Source organism: Pongo pygmaeus, chromosome 8 (genome assembly GCF_028885625.2).
Source record: "Pongo pygmaeus isolate AG05252 chromosome 8, NHGRI_mPonPyg2-v2.0_pri, whole genome shotgun sequence".
Taxonomy (NCBI): Eukaryota; Metazoa; Chordata; class Mammalia; order Primates; family Hominidae; genus Pongo; species Pongo pygmaeus.
Window position 1 is genome coordinate 9,839,569 of NC_072381.2, and position 19,503 is coordinate 9,859,071.

At 35.2% G+C, this 19,503-nt stretch overlaps 1 pseudogene; it reads right to left on the bottom strand.

The window, feature by feature from the left end:
- Positions 1-2,031: 2,031 nt before the first annotated feature.
- LOC129006178 (heat shock protein HSP 90-beta-like) lies at positions 2,032-4,477 on the bottom strand (annotated as a pseudogene).
- Positions 4,478-19,503: the final 15,026 nt, after the last annotated feature.

Genomic DNA, 19,503 nt, shown 5'->3' on the forward strand with positions numbered 1-19,503 from the left:
CAATGAAGAGCAATTTAGGCAGAACCCAGCAGACACCATGAGTAGAGGAAATAAATCTGGAAATCCAGGTGTACTCTCGTAATTAAAATAATGTCCCGCCAAAGAAGTTCCTGTCCTAATCCTCGGAACCTGTGAATATTTTACCGTACATGACAAAAGGAACTTTATAAATCTGATTAAAGTCAAGAACCTTCAGATGTTGAGATTACCTGGATTAGGTGGGTGAGCCCCATTTAATCCCATCAGTCCTTAAAAATGAGAACCTTTTTCTTCTGGGGATCAAGAAAGAGAATGGGAGAGATGGGAGCATGAGAAGGTCATGATCTGCCATTACTGTGAAGATGGAAGAAGAGGGCCATGAAGCAAAGAATGTGGGCTGAAAAAGGCAAGGAAATTAGTTTTCCCCAGAGTCTCCAGAAAGGAATGCAGCCCTGTTGGCATCGTGATTTCAGAGCAGTGAAGCCCATGTTACACGTCTGACCCACGGAAATGTAAGATAATACATTGCCTTGTTTAAAGGCATGTAAAATAATAAATTTTGTCATAATTTTTCATGTCAGCAGTAGAAAACTAATAGAGATACCAGCATAGCTAGGGTTTGCAGGGCAGGCTACTAAAACAGAAGACGGTTCCCAGAGAGACAACTGTGAAGAGTATTCAGCTGAGTATGGATCGTCGTATATATGTAAAGCAATGGCCCAAATCAAGGGCAGAATTAAAGATAAAGATGTCCAGAGTTCGCAAAGAACCAGAAATAGTGTCTGTTCCCACCAGTCAGACAAATATTTTATGATTCACAGGCCACTGGAGAGAATGTTCAAAGGTTTTTTGCTTCAGTAGGTGAGTGTAATTAGACCTTCAATTAACATTGCTCTGATACTATCTATAAAACAGTTTAAGCAAAGACTAAAGAAATCAAACATTTCCAAGTGTCCTAACTACATATCAGAACAAAGACAAAGGGTAATTCCAGAAATACAATAATATCCAGCACCACATTGTAAAGTAACAAGGTAAAACTCATAATGACTGTTAGTCTGCTATCCAATTAAAATTTGCTGGCATTTGCAGAAGCTGGAAAACGTGACCAATAATGAAGAGATCAATCAATCAGAACTAACTCAGAACTAATATAGATGTTACACTTAGCAGACATTCAGGCATTAAGTAGTTAACAACTATATCATTGTGTTCAAAATTTCAGTAGGAACATGGGAGATATGAGAGAGACTACAGTCCAAAACGTCTATAGTTGAATGCTACAATTTCAGAGATGAAAAAATACATTGTATGTTATTAATTGTAGACTATATATTGAAGAAGAAAACATTAGTGAGCTTGTATACCTAGCAATATAAACTACCTGAAATAAAACAAAAAGAAAAGAGGGTAAGAAAAATGAACAGAGCATCAGTGAGCACTGTGTAGTTACAAGAGGCTTTAACATCAGTGTAATTTAAGTTCCTGAAAAAGAGGAGAGGGACAATAGAAAAAAAAAACCTCATTGAAGAAATAATGGCTTGGGCATTTTCAAATTTGGTGAGAGCAGTAAACCCAAAGGTCCAAAACATTTAATAAGTTTCATGCACTAGAAGCATGGAGAAAATGACACCAAGGTACATCATAATCAAATTACTCAAAAACAATAATAAAATCTCAACAGCAGTCAGAAAGATAACACTTACTATTTTTTATCATAAGGATGACAGTATGTTTCCTACCAGAAACAATGTAAGTGAAAAGGTAATGGAACTATGTTGTTATTTTATTAATATTATTTTATTTAAACAACATCATCTTTATTTTCCATACCTTTATTTCAGAACAACAACAAAAATACACAACATCCAATGCTGTTGTCAAAGCAGAGACTAGGGCTTCAGGCCCTTGTTTCCTGCATTAGACATAAGGACAGGAGGGAAAAACCACCAGACATCAGCAGAGGGAGCCAGGTGGGATGGGCCACTCAAAGCTGTGAAGAGAGCCATGGGGACGTTATACAGAGGGCACAAGGCTTCCAAGTATAAACTCCTAATCTACTTCCTTTATGCAAGACACATCCGCATCACACTCAAGGGGTGGGAACCTCATCAGGAATGGCAGCACTGGATTCCTCTGCTGCCACTTCGTCTTCATTGAAACCTGGACCCAGCCTGATCTTGCAGTGGATGCCACTGGTGTGGGTCTGGGGATCCTTGAGGGAGATGCCAGAAGACAGCAGTGTGGTTTCAAACAGCAGCATCACCAGGTCCTTGACAGCCTTGCTGTGCTTGTCTGCCTCAGCCTTCTAAAGCAGTGTCTCCACAATGGGGTGGTTGAGGTTGATCTCCAAGAGCTTTTTGGCCATCATGTAGCCCACCATAGAGCTGTCCCAAAGTGCCTGGGCTTTCATGATCCACCCCATGTTGGCTGTCCAGCTGTAGGTGCTGGTCACAACGTAGCAGTTTGAGCCACTTTCTAAAACCTCCTAAAGTTTATTTCATGAGCTTGCAGAGGTTCTCAAACTTCACTTTGCTTTCCTCCATTTTTTTCTCCTCCTCATCCTCAGGTAACTTCAGACTCCCCTTGGTAACTGAGACCAGGCTCTTCCCATCAAACTCCTTGAGCTGCTGCATGCAGTGGGCTTGGTCATGTACACCTCCTCAAAGCCCTGCTTCCATCCTCACTCCAGAAAGCAGAGTTGGCAGCCTGCTCTCTGCTCTCATCAGTGATGTCATAGGTGGACTTCTGTGTCTCCTTCATGTGAGAGACATAATCTGATGGAAATTTCATCTAATTTCCAGACTGGAAGGCATGAAAACACAGCAGCTCAAACAGACATAGCTGGTTAGTGGAGTCCTCATGGGCTCTAAGCTTTAGGTTTTTAGAGAATGCCTCATAGAATTTCTTCTAGTTGTCCTTGTCTTCTGCCAGCACAGAGAAGAGCTCAAGATACTTTTTTATTTCTTTTTTTTGTTTTTTGGTTTGTTTTGTTTTTGAAGAGGAGTCTCTGTTGCCCAGGCTGGAGTGCAGTGGCATGATCTTGGCTCACTGCAACCTTTGCCTCCTGGGTTCAAGTGATTCTCCTGACTCAGCCTCCCAAGTAGCTGGAATTACAGGCATGCACCACCATGCCTGGCTAATTTTTGTATTTTCAGTTGACATGGCATTTCACCATGTTGACCTGGCTGGTCTCGATCTCCTGGCCTCAAGTGATCCACCCGCCTTGGTCTGAGTTTACAGGAGTGAGCCACCATGCCTGGCCTCAAGGCATTTCTTAACAATGATTTTGCAAATGACTTTCAAGATTTTTCTGTGCTGGAGCACTTCTTGGGAGATGATCCAGGGCACAGCTTCAAAATCAACGACACTACACATCAAGTTGAGATGTTTTGGTATCAGCTCCTCAGAGCTGTCCATGGTGAACTCACAATGGATACAGACTTTGACATTGTTCTTTTTCTTCTTCTTATCAAAGAGGTCAAAGGGAGCCCCTGAGAAGTGATGAATAACAATGCCCTGAATTCCAATTGACCTTCTACAGAGAAGCACTTGAACACCAAGTGGACTTCCTAGTCATTAGTGAGGCTTTTGTAGAATTCTCCATACTCTTCCTGGGTGATATCATCAGAGTTTCTGGTAGAGATAGGCTTGGTCTCATTTAGTTCTTCCTGAAGGATATACTTCTCCTTGATCTTCACGGTTTTCTTTTTCTTATCCTTACTACTGTCATTCTCCTCATCTGAACCCATATCTTCAATCTTGAGCTTTTCCTCCTCACCTTTATCTTCCTCTTCTTTCTCCCCTTTCTCTTTCTCTGTCTCACTGTCACTGATTTTCTTCTTTCATTCATTCCTTCTCCAAATAGAGAGTGATGGGATAGCGTATGAACTGAGATTGCTTCTTCACTACTTCTTTGACTTGCCTCTGTTCTAAGTACTGTCTAGTCTTCTTTAAGGTGGAGGATCACTTTGGTACTCCAGCCAATGGGCTCACTGTGGTCAGCACCTACAGTGAAGGAATGCCCCACAGAAGAATGACTCCCAGGAAGGCTGTTCATCATTGCTGTGCTTTGAGATCACAACCACTTTCTCTGCACAATAAAAACCAGGTAGGCACAATAAAAGCCAACACCAAATTGCCCAATCATGGATATGCGTGCACCAGCCTGAAGAGCCTCCATAAATGTTTTAGTACCAGACTTGGCAATGGTTCTCAAATTATTTATTAAATCAGCCTTGGACATACCAATGCCTGTGCCCAGCAAGTCAGGATGTGTTCCTGAGGGTTGGGGATGATGTCAATATTTAGCTCTTTACCACTGTCTAACTTGGAAGGCTCTCATAGTAAATTCTGTTCAAGGCATCAGATGCATTAGAAATCTCTTCCAAAGGAAAATCTCCTTGTTGAAATAGAAGGTATTGATGATGAGAGACATGCGTTCAGCAATTAATGCCTGAAAAGTGCAAATCTCTACCTCCTCCTCTTCATCAGGCATCATAAAAGGAAAAGGATTATAAGTAATGGAGAGCAAGGGCACTGCATGCCCGAGATGTACGCAGCACCAAGGCTGCATGAGGAAGACTACTGGAACAACATATTTAAAATACTAAGAGAAAAAAACAGCATCTTAGAATGTTAAACTCAGTGAATACATCTTTCAAAAGTAAAGGCAAAAATAAACACTTGCTTTAGATGCCAATCATGAAAGAATTCACCCGCAGACCCACACGAGAAAAAATGTTGAAAGTATGCCTTTAGGCAGATAGGAAATGATGTAAGATGAAAAGATGGGTATACACAAGAGTCAGTAGCAGAAATGGTAACTACATGGGTAATTATATGAGATAATTTTCTTATTTTAAGGCTCTTGGAAAGATAATAAGCCAATAATGATTTAAAGTGAGGTTTATGACATGTATAGGTAAATATATAATAATATCATAAGATCAGGAGAGAAGAAAAAGAAGTATACAATTGTAATTTCTTATACTATACTAGAAGTAGTATAATATCTCTTGAAAGAATACTATAAGTTAAACATGAATACTAACAATCCTAAAGCATCACTAAAACCACAAGATAGAGCAAGCGCTAGTAAGTCGCAAAGAAGATAAAATGGAATAATAGAGTATTGAATTACTTCAAAAGCATTTATAAAAAGAGAAAAAGGGAAAACAATCAAATAAAAAAACAGATGGGAGAAATAGAAAACAAAATCTAGATGTTAAACCTAGACATATCAGCAATTACAGTAGCTAAAAACAGTTTAAACATCCCAATTAAAAGGCAGAGATAACCAAGTTGGATTTTAAAAAGTAAGATACTACTACACACTGCCTGGAAGAAACATACCATAAATTTTAAAAATAGACCAAAAGGTGGCAAAATGGAAAAATATACCATGCTATTCCTGAAGAAAAGAGAGCTGGAGTGGATGTGTTTTTATCTGACAAATAGATTTCAGAGAAATCAAAAAAATTCAAATAAAGAAACCTGATAAAGTTTTCTCATGAAAATGGATGCAATAATTTTAATCAAAATTTGAACAAACACAAACATCTTTTTGAAGGGTAATTCATCATGACCAAGTGCTTTTTTCCCCCAAATATGCAAAGTTGGTTTATCATTTGAAGATTAATGTATTCGCAATATGAACAACTTAATAAAGAAAAAAATTATCATCTCAACAGGTGCAAAGAAAACCAAAAGCATTTGATAAAATCCAATGTCCATTTGTATTAAAAATAAAGCTATCAGTCAATTAGGGAGAAAAATGAACTTCTTTAATCTGAGAATGCACATCTACAAAAAAATCTACAGTTAACATTATACTTCATTGGGGAATTTTCCATCATAGTTAGGAAGGTTTTCCCCACTCTCATGTTATAAAAGAAATCATCCATGTTTAATTCCAGAACTTCTATAGTATTATTTTCTATACTTAAGCTCATATTGTGGAATCTATATTAGAGTATACAATAAAATATCATTCTAATTTCCTCTTTTTTCTAAATAGCTATAAAAACATCATTTATTAAACAGTTCATGTTTTTCCCACTAATTTCACATGCCACCATAGTTATACACTAAATTTCCATATGCAGTTGTGTTTATCGCTATATTTTTCATTCTGTTACATTGGATTATCTGGCTATTTGTGTATCAGTACTACAATATTTCAATTATATGTTTATGTTTTTATAGTTGGTGGTACAATGTACACACTGCTGTTTGTTTTCAGTATTTTCCTCAATATTCTTGCTTTTTGTTATATATCTGTAAGAACATTAAAACTAACAAGTTGATATTTTGAGTAATATTTTGATTTTAGTAAAAAATGCCTATCACTTATTCGCATTTATGTCTGTGTGTGAATTGATTGTTTTCATTTTTTGCTTAGTTAAAAGACATTGTGAATATCATGTATCCTAGGGACATCCATGATAAAATGAAAGAAAAAAAGTTACTTATGATTTAAGACATCATCACTATACATGTGGGTCAATTTGAATCAAACTATTTAGATGAAAATTCAGGTACTTGTCTTTGAAATTTGACAACACAGATTCTTTCAGATCTGAAGAGGCTTATCTGTTTTAAATAACCCAAATCATTTTTGCACTGAGATGAACAAGTGATTAATGAAATACAAGTCTACAGAGTTGTGCAAATTCTGGTTGATATCTCTCTCTCTCTCTCTCTCTCTCTCTCTCTATATATATATATACACCCACACACATATATAATTAGTCCCACTTTATTCTTTCATAAAATATTTCTGAAATATTTCTAGTTTGGGATTATTTCACAGGAAAATTATGAATAAATTGTTATGTACATTGTTGCATTTAATTCCATATTATTCTGGGAAATATCAAATGAATGATTTTCTTGCTTAACAAAGAGTGTTGATTGGACAGGAGTTTTCGGTCATTAACTCCATGATAAGTTTGTATTATTCCCAGAAGTATTCTCAGTCTGAATTTAAACTTCAGAATCACTCCTAAACATCAAGGAACACATTACTTTGTTCTAAATAATAACATTTTCTTTAAAAATATAATGGCTTTAAAATCCTACAAATAGTAAGGTAATTGCTTCTTCCTATTTTATGTTACTTCTTAAAGCTTACAATAAATATTATCAAGGTTTAGCTGGACAATTTCAAGAGTACACATTGGTTTTTTGTTTCTGTCTAATTGATAACAGAGGTAAAGCAAAATACTCTGATTATAATGACCAGATTTTAATGAGCAATTGTCTATTAACAGTTCCCCTCTGCTGTTTAAAGACAAACAAAAACTTCACATAACATGAGGCGCAGTGAATATTTATTTTAAAAATATAATGGAAACTTAGTTAAATCAACTTCTACCATAGTAAATTTATATTAGTTGTATTCTGTCTCAAGACCATTTAATAATTCCTTTCTAAAAGATTTTAGAAAGGGATTTTATTCTTTTTTTAAACAAAATTTACTATTTAGAGAAGTTTTAGGTTCACAGCAAAACTGAGAAGAAAATAGAGTTCCCACATACCCCTTGCCCTTCCCCCACACACAACCTCCCCTTCTATCAATATTCCCCACCAAAGTGGTTCATTTATTATAACAGATGACCTACATTAACACATCATCTACCAAACACCACTGTTTACATAAGGGTTTACAGTTGTTATTATAAATTACATGGTTTTTCACAAATATATAATGACAGATATCTACCATAGTATCATATGGAATTCTTTCACTGCCCTAAAAATTCTTGTGCTCTGACTATTCATCCCTTCCTCTATGGTGTACACGTATACCATGAAGTACTATGCAGCCATAAAAAAGAACGAGATAATGTCCTTTGCAGAAACATCGATGGAGCTGGAGGCCATTATCCTAAGCAAACTAACACAGGAACAGAAAACACAATGCCACATGTTCTCCCTTATAAGTGGGAGCTAAACATTGAGTACAGGTGGACACAAACAGAGGAATAGTAGACACCGGGGCCTATTGAGGGCAGAAGGTAGGAGGAGGGTGAGGATCAAAAAACTACCTATTGCGAACTGTGCTTATTACCTGGTGATGAAGTTATCTGTACACCAAATCCCTGCAATATGCAGTTTACCTATATAACAAACCTGTACGTGTACCCTCAAACCTAGAATAAAAGTTAAAAAAAAAAAAGTTCCATGGCAAATAATCCCAGTGACAGGTGTCATATTACAAGGTGAATAGGGGGAAATAAAAGACAAGATTGACACTGCAGCAAGACTGCAGGCCTAACTCTCTTTTAAAGGAATAGAAGAACTATAGCAATTAACTAGTTTTCAGATCTTTCAAAGATTACTATTATTGTTGCTTATATACACACTGGTTTTGACAATCTTTCAGGTCCTTAATCATTAAACACATAGCTGTGCATGGGTCAGACTTGAATCTTTAATATAGTAAATGAAAGAGATCTGGTATCATAATTCTAAAATTTTGAAAGGTAAGAATATTTTTGAAAATGGCAAAAATTAATATCTTTGTTAATTATCTTTCCATTTCTATTATCTCAAAACATAATAACCACCCAAAATGCATGGAAACATATATTTTTAGAATATACTAAGAGATTTTTTGATAGACCAGTTGACTCCTGGAAAAAAATGTAATAAAGCTGTCTTTATTCTTTGGAATCTATGCATCTTAAGACAGACAGTTTTAATACAGAAAAAGGGTATGTGTGTGATTCAGGACAAAATCTATTAAACAGAACAATAGTAGATATCAATGACTAGAATATTAGAATCAGATACACTTTATGCCAAAAAAGGTAATAAATTACTTGTAACTTTAGTAAATGTTTCTGATACAATTAAAGCTTATTTTACTTCAGACGGTCATATGTTACTCAAAGCATAAATATTTTTCCAATTGGAAAGTATTTAACAAGCCAGGGAAAAAGCAAAGCAGATTCCCAAGTAACTCCAGACTTCCTAAAGAATATAGAAAATAAAAGAAAATTAGTGTGTTTTATTCCATCCTGGAGGAGAACTTGATACACAGAACAAAAGCATTTCTTTTTTTCTTTTTTTTTTTTTTTTACCAGTTGTAGGTGTTGCCTACCCTCGTATCTGATTGTTGTTTACAAACTAAAAGAAGATCTATGTTCAACTCATTTAAAGACCTGCTGCTGAAGGAGACCTACACACTGCTAACTTGATACAAAGTTAATTAACGTACATTATAAAAATTGACTAATATGTACAGAATTGTTTTAAAGTTGAGAAACATTAATGGCATGAAGGAAAAGACAAACAGAAAAACCAGCTGAACCTGAGAGAATGCATATAATGAAAACTTGAATATTTACAGTTTTCTTATGCAAAAATTTAAATTTTTCCTCTAAAAATATAAATAAATGTATATGTCAAAGTTAAAATAAAGATTGTTCTAAAAGCATTTGAATAAAATCCAGGAGAAGGCAGAAAATACTGAAGAGAACAAATAGTAAAACATGAAATATAAGAACATTTGCCTAGTTAAAAATTTTTGTCTTTAGAATAAAAGGATAACTTAAGACACATTAAGTGTTAAGTAAGATAATTCCAGAAAAAAAGAAACTAAGGACAGATTACTCGATGCTCTTTGTGAAAAGGCATATACAGATGCTTTTATTCTGTGGATCAAGTTCTCCAAGATAGAATAAAACTATATATACAGTTTTTCTATCTATCTATCTATCTATCTATCTATCTATCTATCTATCTGTCTGTCTGTCTGTCTACCTACCTATCATCTATCTTTCAAGAATGAATAAATTCCAAATGCTCAGATATAAAAATAAAGTTTACAACAGAAGAAATGAGAATCATTTAGTAATCAAATTTTTCACTTTGTAATATGGAATGATTTTTTTCATGGCAAGTTTTTCTGTAAAAATAATTATATACCCAACAAAATTATAATTTAAATTTGAAGGAAAATAAAGTCTTGCTCTAATATTAAAGGATTTAGAAAGATTACCATTCATACATCTTTTCTCAAGAAATTTAGATAATATTGTAATGCAGAGAAAAACAACAAAAAGAATCCAAAGGTATAATGATGAGAAAAAATAAACAAACTATTAAAAAGATAAATTACTAGCTCACAATAGTGGTAATATTGATAAAGTTCAATGCAATTTTTTTAAATAACTTATTTTAAAAGTATAAGAATTTTGCAAATAATATTTACCTATAAATATTATTTTAGATAACTTCCACAAAACTCAAGATCTAGGACAAAAAATATGTAAATGAATACTATGACCTTCAATTACAAAAACTATGAAAATTAATACATTTTAATATCATACAAATACAGCACATTTTATTTAGCCTTTCTCAAGTTAGTAATGTTATTAGCTAATACACGTGCAAAAATTACTATACACCAATCTTTCTGACTCTCAATTTGGGACAAATTTTAAGAAGTAAAAAATCCTAAATCAAAAATTATGAAAATTGTTAAAGCTTTTCAGATATAGCATTAAATTGATTTTGCTAATATATGAAACAATCTATACATTTCCTATCATACTTAAGAGCTACCATTTCTCATGCCATCTCTAACACACCAGAGGAGTAAAACAGTATCTTATTTAATTTCCTTTTCTCTTGTTAATGGTAAGCTTGTTAAAAATACATTTATTGGACTTCCTATTCTGCTCAAAAAGAGGTAGACACATTTCTCTCTATTTGTCCCACTAAGTACAGGGAGAAACTCTAGACATAATTCATAAAACAAGCACAGGCAGTTTCTAAGGCTGGAAAAAAGAAGGCAAACTGGTTAGGGGCCTTGGGACTCAAGAAGCAATCTGACGGCTAGTTCTCCAGACTTTCTTTTTCTTTTGCATTGTGTCTATCTATGTAGAAATGGAAGAGACCCTCAATGTGGAGTCACCAATGGTCATCGAGAAAAAAACTCTCAAGAGATGTTTGTTTTCTCTAGCCAACAAGCTGGAAAACATGTGGCTGAGTGGACAAAAACCTTTTGACAATCTTTGTTCTACTTTAGTCAAAGATTACCATGGGGGAAAGAAACCCATGCAGCCACCACTACCCCCATTGTCCTCATGGGTGTGGTGTTGGTGTCACTGGATGCTAAGTAGGAAGTTCCCACTCTCACTGCTGGCTAACAGCTATGCTTCTCCTGTTCTTTCCAACTGAGGAGTGTGGGGAGCAGGCAGCTGAAGACGGGGTTCACAAAAATCTCAAAAGGCTCAAATACATTTTGGAAGATTTCCTATTGAATGTTCTATTACTAACAGAAAATCAAACTACCCTGCACTATTTCTGTTTTGGATATTTTGTTGATGAGTGTGCAAACTGAATGTTGTGAATTACTAGGATTTCACATCATGACTAGCACTTGGAAAAAGAAAGAAAACAGGAGGTTTCATCACGGAGGTAAAAATGGAAGAACCAAGTGTTTCCATATTTGATGCCTCTTTCTGTGGTGTTCTCATTCCACTGTCAGATCCTAAGAGCCCAGAAAGGTCACTGAGCACAGTGAGAGGACGTTGTGCTGTCCTTTGCTTTTTCTTTGTTGGCAATGCGGGTTTCATTATAAAAGTAACATTCCTTATCTAGTTCAGTTTCTGACCGCTCTTGACCATGCAGCCATGGCTCAGGACACAGTAGTCGAGTTCACCAACACTTACAGCATCCTCTTTGTAGCAGTCTTGAAATATAATATTTTGGGTGACTCTGAGAAGTTCAGAAGCAGGGCAAAGAGGATCCAGGAAGAGGCAGGCAAAGAGGATCCAGGAAGAAGCAAGCATAAACTGCCTCACTTAACGATCTTTATCTGTCAAAAAAAAAATGAGCCCAGAAGCTCTTCAAAAATGACAGTGGCAAACCTAACTTTTCCAGTTTCAGAAATTACCATCAGATTGTGCAGTGCCTGGGCCGAGACTGATGTGACACCCTGAACCATTCTGCTGTCTTCCTTTGCCTTTCTTTAGCCAATAGCGATGGATCTGCTATTTATACAGAACAGTGTGGCTGGAATAAAATATTTCTGACTGCTTCTTGAAATCTCAACATTTCTTCCATTAATAAGAAGAGTCATTAAAGATAATCCTTATGTGATGAGTCAGGAATGGTTAAGAGCTGCCTAATTACTTCCAATTCTGAAACTTCTTTTAAAATGTAAGATTTTGTTACCTGATGGCAACTGGATACAGTCAGGAAACCAGCATTTACTTGTGGGGGAGAGAAGAGAGGATGGAGAGAGAAGGAAGGAATTATGAATATATGTGATGGGTAATATATATAATGTATAATAGTTTCTGTGCCTTTTCCCTTTTAGAGGAAGAAAAGTGGCAGAATAACCATCTGTCTACTTTTAAGCAAACCCTCCTTATATTTAAAGGCAGCTATTTATTTTTTTAACCCATTCTAAGATTGTAATAAAAATCAGAGAGTGGGAGGACTAGATCTTCAGCAGAAAAAAAAATAAGACAATGTGTTCATAATATTCGTGAATATCTATGATATCTGTACTTTTCTAGTATATGATGAAGTCAGACAGACCTGGCTCCAGATTCCAGCTCAAATAATACTGTGTGATCTTAGCACATTAAATAACTTACCTAAATTCAGTTTCCTCATCAATAAAGTGGTTGTAATAATAACATGTAGCTCACAGTGTTGTTGTACGATTAAGTGCAATGATGTGTATAAAACAATTAGCCCAGTTGCTGATACATTGTAGACTTTAACAGATATTACTTATAAATAATAGCAAACGATGTAATATTATTAGGTTAGTATAAAAGTAAAAAATGATGTATAAAGTCAACAATCTAGCATACAATAACCATGGGAAGGCATATACTATTCTCTTTAGGAAATATGTGTTTAATGGCTTTTCCTAAGGATACATGAAATTTGCTCCATCAAATTCATAACAAACAGACAAATAGTGTGTTCTAGATACTATGTCAATCTGACTCTTTGTTTTTGTCCTAACTGTTACTAGCTGCATGACCTCAGGTAAGCCATCTGAATTCCTTGAAACAGGTTTCTCACCTGTACATTAACTATCCTGCTTACCTTGCCTACTTTGGAACTGTGCAAAGAATGCCAGGCATTCACATTGTTATTGGTGTTATGCAGGTCAACAGTAAAAACATAGTCCTAATCATGTCTTCTGGGTTTGTTAACCTCTACTCTGCTGCTCACCTTTCAGCAGAGAGAAATTAAGTAAAGCACTGGAGATAACTCTTCTTGGGTCCTATCTGACTTGCTCTGAACTTCTCACATTCATCTAAAATATTATGGTCCAAGGCTGCTACAAAGAGGATGTTCTAAGTGTGGGTGATCCTAATAGCTCAAACAGAAATGAAACCCTAATCTCTAACAGAAAAAAAGCAAGAAACAGCAGTAACACCTCTCGCTCTGCTCAGGTGACCCATCCGTTATCCTAGGATCTGACTGAAATCAGTCAGACTGAAATCAGTCAAACGGAGGCATTACAAAACTCTTGTTCCATTTCTTTCTCTCTCTCTCTCCGTCTCTCTCTCTCTTTCTTTCTTTTTGACAGGTCTCGCTGTTTCCCAGGCTTGAGCGCAGTGATGTAATGATAGCTCACTGCAACCTCAACCTCAAGTGATCCTCTCACCTCACAGCCTCTCAAGTAGCTGAGACTACACGTTCATGCTGCCACTCCTGGCTATTTTTTTCAAAAATTTTTTGTAGAAATAGAGTCTCACTATGTTGCCCAGGTTGGTCTCAAACGCTTCAGCTCAAGCGATCCTCCTGCCTTGGCCTCCCAAATTACTGGGTTACAGGCAAACCTATTGGTATTTAAATCATCTATTATTCCCTTTATGATGAAAGTTCCCATTCCCTCTCTCTTTCCAAGTACTGTACTAGTAACAACATGAAATTCTAATAATTCACAACACACTATGTGTGCATACTCAGCAACAAAATATCCAGAACAAAAGTAATGCTGATTAGAATGCCATTCCCTTGTTTCTTCTTAGTAACATAACGCTCAGTGGGAAGTTTTTTTTTAATCATACTCTCCACTCTTCTAAAGATGTGGACTAGGGTTACAGTTTATTCTAGCCATTCTGACAGTCTGACTCAAATGGGGTTTTAAACGATGGTCAGTCATTGGTAAATATCTATTCACAGTGAAAATAATTAATTAATGCTCAATAATTCATTACTTACTGTTCAGGCCATCTGTTTTGGCTGAAGCATCTCTTCAGTTAATTTTTCTCTAAGCATCTGATGTAACCCGATTTTATAAAGACAATTGCCTTATGTTTATTTGTTATAACTCGATTAAACATGTTGTCCCACTTACGTCACTCTAGTGCTCTAGGCTAGGGTGCCGATTAGCATTCTCATTCTGTAGAAGGAAACTGAGGCACTTGGGAAAAGAAGAAATAAGTGAGATTTGAAAAGAAATGAATGAGAGAAATACAGATAAAATTGAGATGTCTTTTTTTTTTTTTTTTTTTTTGAGATGTTGTCCAGCTCTGTCGCCAGGCTGGAGTGCAGTGCCACCATCTCAGCTCACTGCAACCTCCGCCTCCCAGGTTCAAGCTATTCTCCTGCTTCAGCCTCCTGAGTAGCTGGGATTACAGGTGCACGCCACCATGCCCAGCTAATTTTTGTATTTTTAGTAAAGATGGGGGTTCACTATGTTGGCCAGGATTGTCTTGATCTGCTGACCTTGTGATCTGCACACCTCCGCCTCCCAAAGTGCTGGGATTACAGGCGTAAGCCACTGCGCCCAGCAAATTTGAGATTTCTTGATGTTTGCCAATATTGCAAAAAGTGTTGATTTAATAAAATATGTGTTAAGACTAATAATTATTGAATGCTTCTTATTGCCTAAAAATCAGGCCATAACAAGAAGGCAGTAAAAAGGTACTCCAAATACAAGATTTTTTTTATAATACATATTATATAGAATTGTCTTTTCTTACTAACCACAAGTTACCACAACACAAGGTTTTCCACTGCTTCATGCTGTGAGTGTTATAGGTTAAAAGTTTTAAAAAAAAGTGTTAATTAACTTCAGTGTTATCACTTCTGTTGATTTAGAGAAGCTGATGATTTTTACTAGCGAGATTTTTACTAGACACCTAAAAATACAGGTGTCTTCACTAACAGAGGCTGAGAACACATCTAGTTATCATATTATTACTTTCCTTCTGAAGGCACAATTTTTATTTTTATTTTCTACTTTATTTCTCTTGCACGTCTCTTAAATATAACAGTTCCCATAACTGTCCATATTTGAACATGTGTGAAAGACACATCTGAAGAGCTTTACAAACCCCATATTCATGCAAGCCTTCCTAAGTTATAATTTCAATAAGGTTATAAAATCTAGCAGTGTAGCTCTTTAATTCATCTGATATTCATTGATAGTGAGCAAGTAGCTAAGTTATTCCAAAAAGTGATGAAAGACACCTGCCACCTAAGTGACTTGCTCCCTGCTCCATCCTACAGCATATTCTATTCACATGTATGCTTCCCCAAAGTCACAAACTGTTGAACAACGGATTCTCCATGAATCACTGATGATATTCACTGTAATGTTAAATATATTAACATCAAAGACCTACCATGTAACAAATGTACCTACAACAGATTTCCATCTTAAGAAAAACATATTTAAAATTATCACAATCAGTAACATATGATGAGGTTGTAACAGGGCATTTATCGTAACAATGAGTACATCACATTTATTTATTTTATGTTTTTATTTATATATTTATTTATTTATTCATGTATTTTTTTCTTTTCTGAGGCAGAGTCTCACTCTGTCACCCAGGCTGGAGTGCAGTGGCAGGACCTCAGTAACCTGCTCCCCCCACCTCCCGGGTTCAAGTGATTCTCCTGCCTCAGCCTCCTGAGTAATTGGGACTATAAGTGCATGCCACCACACTCAGCTAATTTTTGTACTTTTTTTTTCAGTAGAGACAGGGTTTCACCATCTTGGCCAGACTGGTCTCAAACTCCTGACCTCAAGAGATCTGCCCACTTCAGCCTCCCAAAGTGCTGGGATTACAGGTGTGAGCCACCACGCCCAGCCTATTTATTTAAATCCTTGTGTTGTAATAATAATATGACAATTAGTATATAATATGATAGTTTAGTTTGAGATTGATGGCTGTTTATCAATGTAGTGGTTTTATCACGAACACAGACAATAACTGTACTAGAAGATGGCTATATTTTCTCCTGCTTTGTATAGCAACAGATACTTTCTTCAATGAATATTTCATTTGCATTCCAACCATGCATCAAGCCTAGCAATTAATGCCAATTTATGAACAAGGCACAGTCCCAGCTTTCAAGCAACAAATAATCCTGGATATTTTGACAAACTCCTGATCTCAGTTAAAACCATATTTCTTCTCTTGTCAAGCATAGATAATAAAAATACTAAATTCTACCTTTCTTTAATATCAGCTGATTCTAAGTATACATTTTCCCTGTGGACCATATCAAGGTATTTGATGGCTAAGTTTGTGTCTAAAATCTATGAAATGTTATGTTAGACAAGTACACAAAATAAGATTATGATAATAAAATAAAAAGTATTCTGAATTATTTTGTTCCTTATAATCTAATACACACAAAAAAAGTAAAATTAAGTCATATGCTTGTGCTGGACAACAATGCTAAATAACCTTAGTTCTTAATGCTAGAAATTCTTTGGTATATTAATAGTAATTTCTTACACTATATACAAAATGCTTGCTTACTTATTCTCTCTTAGAAGATTGAGGACAAAAACAAAAAAACTTACATATTATCATAACCTAGAGAAGTGCCGGCAATGTTTCAGATACTAACACATTTTCATAGAAAAATTAAAAACTAAATTTTTATTTCATTTGACCTCACTTCAACTTTGATAGTTGACCATCCACTCTTAAAAGCAACTATTTCCTTGGCTTAATGATAACATAATTTCCTAATTTCTTTGTCATTTGCCTTGGGTAGAACTTCTGTCCTCCCAATTTTTAAATATGATTTAAGACTTCTTCCAGATACTCTTTACCATCTCTCCTTGGGAAATTAAATTCTCCCTCACAGGAAATTTTTGACTATATTGTTGGATGATCCAAAATTCAGACCACTCTATTAATCTAACCATTTAATTAGTAGCTTCATTGGCTATACTCAAGTGCTTTGAAAGCAAACATTTCAAAACAATATACTTTCCTCACCAAAACAACTGTGCTCCTGTGTCCTTAATATAATTGTTTTAGTCTGCTTTCTGTTACTATAACAGAGTACCACAGACTGAATAATGTACAAAGAAAAGAAATTTATTTCTTATAGTTCTGGAGGCTGAGAAGTCCAACATCAAGGGCCTGCATCTGGTGAGGGCTTTCTTGCTGCAATATGACATATATGGCGGAGGGCCTCACATGGTAAGAGGGAAAGAGCATGCCAGCTCAGGTCTCTCTCCTTTTTCTTATAAAGCCACTAGTCCCATCATGATGCCATAACCTGATGACTTTATCTAATCATAATTACCTCCCAAAGGCCCACCTCCAAATACTATCAACATATTAATTTTGGGATTAAGTTTCTAACACACGAAATTTTGGAGACTTATTCAAACCTCCTATTTTTTTTTTAACTTTTAACCTACAACATTCACAGCATGGATCAGTGGAAAACCTTGTGTGGTATTACCTTTAGGTTAATAAAAGACAATTCTATTTAATATGTATTATGAAAAAAAAAACTTACATGTGGAGTATCTCCTTATTGTCTTCTTCTTATGGCCTAATTTTTACCGTATTTTAAACATATATAAAGTTGTATAAGTCAGAAACCAGGTAGTATCTTAAAAGAGGTCTATAGTTCACATCTATTTCTGTTTAATGTCATCAAGTTCTATTGATTCTCTCTCTTAAATAGGGCTTAATCTGCTCACCTTCCATGCATATATGACCAGCTCCAAATCCAAACTCCATAATTTCTCCTGTGGACCACTACAATAGACTTTTAATAAATCTACTAAAATGTAACATTCATCTTGCAGCAAGAACACTAAACATATCCAGAATATTTAAAATATAGTATAGCATAGACATATACCAATCAGAAATAAGGCCAGCCATAAATTACTGGTACAACTGTAGTAGAATATACCAACACTGGCTATGATCATATCATTAAAGACTCTATATAATCTTGTGTTTATGGAATAAGTCCATAGTTACAGAAAATTTTTGGTGTAAGTGATTTCTAAGAATTATTATTCTGATAGGAAAAATGATTGGGACCAGAAGAAGAATTGCAATTGAAATCTATCATACTTATTTGTTAACGTGTATAGTCTATGTTCCCCCCAATACTCATTTCACATATGGCAGAGACTCCCTCAGTCTTGTTAAGCACTGTAATTTCATTTCCTATAGTGGTACCCAATACTTAGTAAGGCCAAGTAAATAATGAATTACTAAATCAATGGCTGGCTGAATGAATAAATAAATGATTATATGAAGGAAGGTTAAAGTTTAATACAATTAAAATCAACAGTATCAACAAATCAATAATCTCACTCTTAGCTATCATTTTATTCTCATCTCCCACCAATTTTCCTATATTTCAGTGTCTTAAACTTGTTCACTTTCTACCAAACTCAATGGCTTTACAAGCATTGTTTCTTCTAAATAAATTATAACTTCCTCCTTATTTGACTGGCTAACCCCTAATCACCTTCACATCTCAGTTTAAATGGCCCTTTACGTTCTTAATTCAGTTCCTTTATTTCCCTATATCTTACCTTTTGCATATTTATCACAATTATATTCAAATACTTTTTTGTGTAATTGCTTTAATAGCTATTACCTATCAGGCAGTAAGCCCTGTTACCTATCAGACAGTAAGCATGTTTACCTCAGCCACAAGATAGTGCCTTGCAATAAGAGGGTCTCAATAAGCATTTATTGAAAAAAATACATTAATTTAAATGTAAATTAACATTTTCAAAATAAGTTAGTATCATTTCTATACTGACAATGTCTCAAAGAAATTAAAACATTTTATAAATCTACATTTTTTAGGTTTTCTATTTTGGGCAAAAATTAGAAAGGAAAATTATTGCAGGAATTTTTCTAGTATAGAGAACATTAGGTATTTGTTAACATATCTGTGTGTGTACGTGTGTGTGTGTGTAAATTAACTGAATATATTATTAGTCTGGTAAGAAAATGAGGGAGCTCCTTGGAGGTCAGATATTATAATAAAAATGCATATATCCATGAAAAAACACAAGCACTGAAGTTTTGTTTTCAAGGAGATGACAAATAATCTTTACATGTGCATGAGATAGGAGAAAATCCCTGGAACCTCATGCAAGGTGGGAATAAACCGGAGAATCACACACAGACCCAAAATAACTGAAAAGCAACAATTTTAATAGGAGAACTAGGAAAAAGCTGTCTCTGGATGCAGAAATTTGGGGAATGTTTAACTGACTTTTCTTCAGAAAGA